The sequence below is a fragment of the Ochotona curzoniae genome, unplaced genomic scaffold (genome assembly GCF_017591425.1).
Source record: "Ochotona curzoniae isolate NIBS_2020 unplaced genomic scaffold, NIBS_Ocur_1.0 scaffold_4506, whole genome shotgun sequence".
In the NCBI taxonomy this organism is placed as follows: Eukaryota; Metazoa; Chordata; class Mammalia; order Lagomorpha; family Ochotonidae; genus Ochotona; species Ochotona curzoniae.
The window spans coordinates 15,220,103-15,226,878 of record NW_024467119.1 but is presented as its reverse complement, the minus strand read 5'-3'; positions in this window follow the sequence as shown (position 1 = coordinate 15,226,878).

Below are 6,776 nucleotides of genomic sequence, written 5' to 3'. Positions count from 1 at the left end.
TCTGTTAATGTTGCTTCCCTGTTTTCCCAGTTAGTGCCTCTGGAACCACGTCCCTAATACCTTTTCTAAAATCTTGTGTGATCTCTAATTCTTTCTTCTGCTTTTAAAATCTTGTACGTCTATTTAATTCAGATCCTATCTTTCACCCTTGTTTATTTAGTTAGTGCGAAACACCTTATTTTAGAACATTAGTGTACTGGTGCACATTCCGTACATTATGGTATGTTGGTATTTTTTATTTTCCAATTGAAATTTTTAGCTAATCCACTGATTTCTTCATGGACACATTTATCTTGTAAGAATGTGTTATTCATTTTTATGCATTTGTAGAATGTATAAATTAATTCTTCTGTTTGATTTCTAGGTATATTTCATTATTATCTATTAAGACATTAACACTGGACATGATGTATTTCATAATCACAGATAAAATAGTACTTTTGAAATGTTCTTACTACATGCTTCTGGTGCAATGGCTCAGTGTCTAAATCCTCACCTTGCACGTTACAGGTTCCCCAGGAGTGCAAATTTGTGTCCTGGCTACTCCATGTCTCATCCAGTTTCATGCTTGTGGCCCAAGAAAGCAGTAAAATGTGGGTGGGGTCAAAGCCTTGGGATCCTGCACCAGCATGGGAGACCCAAAGAAAATTCCTGGCTTTTGACTTTGGATCACTCAGCTCTGGGGATTGAACCAGTGGACAGAAACTTTTTCTCTGACTTTGCTTCTCCCTATATATCTATATTTCTAACTAAAAAAATAAACTTTAAAATAAATAAGTCAACATTCTTACTACAAAAATGACAAATGCATGAGGTGATGGATATAATAACCATATATATTTCATAAATGTGCAAGGTTCCCATGCATATAATTAGAAAATTTTATGCTATAAGATATAGAATTATAAAATAGCAATTAAGTATATAAACAGGAAGAACAAAAATGATATTTCAAATTATGAAACTGAAATTTTTATCGAGACTGAAAATTAAGTTGATAACTCAATAAGTATAAAAATAATTCAATCAACAATAACCAGCCTTAACAGACACTAAAATACATGAGTGCCAATAGGCATGTGAATCCATGGTCAACATATGTGGCTCAATATCATTAGGGCAATTCAAGTCAAAATCACAATAGCAAGCCAGTATACACACTAACTTGCAGAGATGAAACTAAAAAAGGACAAAAAAAGCATTAGCAAAAATGTGAAGAAATTCTTTATCAAATACATTATAGGAATGAAAAAATGATGAGTTCACTATGGAAATGCAGATCTAAAAATATTAAACGTGGATTTGTCCTGTGATTAAGCATATCCTTTTCTTGCAAACTCAGTGATGATTTTAAATAGTCCAAATGAAATTATCTCAAGGTTGTAACAAAGAACATAGGCCATTATGCCCAAAACTGGGAATAAATGAATTTCAGTGAATTGAAGAATAAAAAAGCATTTTATACATAGACTATGAAATATTCTCTAGCAATGAGAAAACATGAAGTTAATAATTTAAAACAAAATTTCCTTTTCAAAGAATGAAAGTAAAACAAAAATATCAAACCCCATGATACGTAGCAAAAACATGATTGAAAACACAATTAATCTTATATTTGGCAAGAAGGTTGTCTTATATCAGAGAGAATATGCAATCTTTGTCCTTTGGGGCTTGATGTATTTCACTGAGCAAAATGGTCCGTAGTTGAGACAATTTGATTTCAAATGGTAGAATTTCATTCTTTATAATGGCTAAGTAATATTCCTTGGAGTAGATTCACCACAGTTTCTTTATCCACTCCTCCTTTTATAGGCATCTGAGTCATTCCCAAGACTTTGCTATTGTAAATTGTGTTGCAATAAATGCAAGCTTACAGGTGCTTTCTTTTATAGATAGATTTCACTTCCTTTGAAAATATTTCCAGAGGTGAGAAGCTCTGTCATACAGCAGGTCAATTATCAGTTGCTCTTAGCATTCTCTATCCTGACTTCCATAGTGTAGTAGGACCTTGTGCCCCCAGAAAGTCAGCAAGCACAGGTTTACAATTGATAGGATAACAGTTGTATAAAAGCAACTGAGTGGGTATCATTGGTATACTAAATGGATCTCATTTGTATGAGAATAGCTGAGTGGACAGCATATGAATGAGAACACTTGGTGGGAGACACAAAACAAAAGAAATCCAGGGCCCAGCAGCGTGGCCTAGCGGCTAAAGTCCTCGCCTTGAACACGTCAGGATCTCATATACACACAGGTTCTAATCCTGGCAGCTCCACATCCCATCCAGCTCTCTGCTTGTGGCCTGAAAAAGCAGTCGAGGACAGCCCCAAAGCTTTGGGATCTTGCAACCATGTGGGAGACCCGGAAGAGGTTCCTGTTTCCCGGCTTCGGATCGGCATAGTATCGGCCATTGCAGTCACTTGGGGAGTGAATCATAGACAGAAGATCTTCCTCTCTGTCTCTCCTCCTCTCTGTATATCTGACTTTGTAATAAAATTAAATAAATCATTAAAAAAAGAATTCCGAAGAAAAGTATAGAAACAGTTGATGGGTTTTGTTGATAAGCTCAATACCTTCTCCCTTATCCTATAAGACCCTCAGTGTATAAAGTGTAATGCCACTAATAAACTTCGGCTTTCGGCCATCAGTCAGAGTCCATGCGTGTTATTGTCAACTCCGTGCACTAAGTCCATTGCTGCGGGACAGCGACACTATAGTGGTTGCACAAATCATGGTAATTTCAGAAAAAAAAAAGAAAAAACCAAGAACAACAAAAAATAATAGAAAAGAATGGAGGAAGGATCAGAATTAAAATCATATGAACATTCCAAATACAGGGCATCTCTCAGACAATTCTAGGTTTAGACCTAGGGAAAAAAAAAACTATAGATACACACATGACAACTCAATGCGGCTATAGATGGGGAGCTCCCTTCTAATATTCTTTCACAAACGAAAAAGATGGAAGTCATCACGCTAGATCTTGAACTAAACAAGAATATCTATTGTTGTTCAAATAGTTCTGATTTTTTTAGCTAGATATATTAAGCAAGACATGCAGATTGCAGAGGGATAAGACAAGCTCTCCCTGTATGTGCATGTCATGATTATATTAATGAGTACCAATGGATTCACTAAAAGTTTATTGCGGTTGATACGTGGATTCAGCAACACTGTGTCTAGATAATTACCACATGACAATCCATAGCCTTTTGTACACCAGCATTTCATGTACAAACAAAAAATACTTGTTACCAGAAATGCCCGATGGGTTCTTTCCTCAGCTTAGTATAGAAATAAAAAGCTGGGAATCTGTTGCAAACAGAAAAGTTTATTTGCAAAGGGACCAGGTGAGCAGGGAAGGGAGGGAAGTGGAAAGCACCTCCGGAGAGACTTCCGGGAGGTGGGGTGCCTCTCGAAAGAGGAAGGAAAGAGAAACACCAAAGGTTTGAGGAAGGGTCTTGGGATTTTAAGCATTCCATGACCCCTCCTTGTTGGGCGGGGAACCTACAGGTAAGATGTTCCCCATTGGTGGTCTGTTCATTAGAAAGTGGATGGGCAATGCTGGTGCCGCCCACCTGAAGGTGTGGCCAAGACCTCAGCAAGCCTGGATGATCTCATTATAGATAATAAAAAGAAAATTAATACCATTAATAATAGCAGCCAAAAAACTCAATATTTTGGCATAAATTTATTAAGGGGTTTGAAAGAATCCATAAGAATCAATTTATAAAGCTAACAAAAGAATGAAAGAAATAAAATAAAACAAATTAAGGCAAAAAAATTTCTCATTTTCATGATTTAGAATGTGTAATATTACAAAAATATCAATGATTACCAAACAATTCACAGTTTATGCCTATATTCATCAAATCATCAACATTTTTTCACAAAGTCAGAAGAAAATTCAGAGATAAGTTAAAGACCTTGAAAAATTACAGATGTATTGGATGAAGACAAAATTGGAGGCTCTCAATATCAGATAACACATAGCAGATCTTTGAAAACAGAACAACATGTTATGGAGCAAGAATAAATCTTTCTAAAAGATAAGAAACAGCAGAGATAAATCTATAGAGCTATAGCTAATTTATTCTTGACAAACTTGTTGGAAACATTCCTTAGTGAAAAATATTTTCTCTTTGATACATACAGTTGGAAATTTTGTGTTTGCACCTGAACAAGTATGAAATAAAACCTTAAGCATTCACCTAATACAGAGACAAATTCAGAATGAATAAAAGGTAATTGAGGACCTGAAACTAATAGAGAAAAATGTAAGGGAAATGCTACAGATATCAGCATAGGTAATAAATATTTCAGTGGAAAATTTGAAGGCAGTGTGTGGCAGGAAACATACATTCTTAGGTAGAAAATATTAAGAAACATGCATCACAGTAAAAACTCATCGACTCAACTACTTTAAAGATTTTTAAATTAATAAAATCCTTAAGAACATTTAAGTCAACCTAAGCTTACAGAAAAAAATGTGCTGGGTCCATAAGCTATTTATATTTTTTATTATATACATATATCTATTGTTTACACAGTTGATTAAGGCACAAAGGGTCAAGGGCTACAGGAAAGTGGTAAGACCACTGTTTCCACGTTAATTTTTTTTTCCTGTATCTGGGGTAATGGGAGAGATAAAGTAAGAAACCCCATTTAGCCTCCCACCCATCCCAGATCCCCAATGTGGGGTATGCGCTGAGGGTCCTGCTCAAGCAGTTTTGATAGCTCAATTGTTCCAAATTGCTGCCAGTCTCGCCTTTTCAAGCACGATGAAATCTCTTCAAAATCCACTGGCTGACATAATCTCTTCATGGCTGGGGTTCTGAGGGATCTCCAACCTTTGTCTGAGGTGATCCCAGACCTGATTCTTGTGTATGCTTGCCAGTACAGGGTCCGGCACAATCCCTCGCCCCAATTGGTTTATGTCTATGCTGGTGATTGCAATTGCTGGGTCAGTTCTGTTTCCAAACCTGTCTTCCACATGAACCAATGGGTGTTGTAGTCCAGCCCAATCCTGCCCAATTCACACTTGGCCCTCATGCAAACCAGTGGGAACTGCAACCTAGTTGGGGCAATTACGCATTATCCCATCAGGCCTGCCCCCGACGCTGGTTCCCATGCTTGACACTATGTACCACAGACTTGTTCAGTCTGTCCCACATCCCATTTAGCTCTCATACATGTCAATTGCCATTGAAGCCTAGTTCAACTCAACCAGCGCTACTATCCAGCCCACACACACGCTGGTGGGTTCTGTTCTGTCCAGCTACCCTGTCCTGGTTTTCCTGCTCTTCAGTGGGAATGGTAACCAAAGAGGGAGGTGCCCATTACTTTCCTACTAGGCCACTCCCAGATTATGATCTAAATTAATGTGGAATCTATAGATGTTGATTTTACTGAAGTATAGAGTAGAACAGTGACTGCCACAGACTGACTAGAGAATGGAAGAGGGATAGATCAGGACATATTGGGCAAAGTACAAAAGGACAGCTCGATAAGAAAAACTTCTCTTACACAATAGAGAAATAAACTCTGTTTTCCTGAGTTATAGAGGTACTGGAGTTACCAATAAGGTATGGTGTATATTAGCATAGAAAATACATAAATGGTTTTTTACATTCTCGCTGCAAAGAAATACTAAATGCATGAGGGGATGGAAATACTCACTACCCATATTTGGTCAATATTCATTTTGCACATGTATCAGAATAGCAAATTATACTTCCATGAAGTCTACATTTCTCAGATATTAATATTGAAGTGTAAAAGATCTAAAGTGAATAGATGAACTCTAAATTCCAAAAGTGCTTGCAAATCATATGACTAAGATATTTGCATAAAAATACACAAGGTTAAAATATCAGTATTAAAAAGAACTCAATGGAGACATGTCCAAAGAATACAAAAAGACATTTCCATAACAAGGATATACATATTGTGAAAAACATGTAAAAATATTCACTATATGGAGCATAATATGGTACATTTAAGTATAACTAAGCATGCTAATTCTATCTGTGGAATGTATGAAATTCTTATACATTCCAGAATGGAAAGGAGTCCAGTCACCTTGAAAGTTTTAATTCATCAGATAAATATAGTTACTTCATGAGTCAGAAATTCTGCTTTTTTTCACACACTGAAAAAATTAGCAATATAGCCACAACAAAGTAGATGATAGGCTAATAAAGACAAGGTTTTGATAGCCAAAGCCAGGGACGAGACAAACAAGTGACCACCAACATAGAATGAAAATGTAGTATCTATATCCATAGTCTCAAACATTGTCTGACCATAGGTTAGAATGAAGTATACATATATGTTATAAAATGAATGATTCTCTTAAACATTATCTTAGTAGTAAGTCAATAAAAGGAGAGCACATGTTATATGGTTCTATTTATGTGAAATTTTCTGTTTAAGAAAAGTTATACAGTAGGAAATAGGTGAACATTTGCAAGAGCTGGCAATGGGGATTAACTAAGAACATATTTGGGGGCTTATTGAACTGTTCTCTCTCTTTTTTTAAGCTGTACTTATTTTTTTTTTATTGGAAAGGCAGAACCACAAAATAAGGAGAAACAGAGAAGGAAAGATGTTCCTTTTGCTGGCTCATTCCCCAAATGCCCAAACAATCCAAACTGAGAAAATACAGGGTCAGGAGACAGGACATTCTTCTAGCAATCCAAAGTGAATGTAGATTCCTGAAAACTTGAGACATCTTCTAATACATTCCCAGCTGAAAGGTGGATTGGAAATGGATC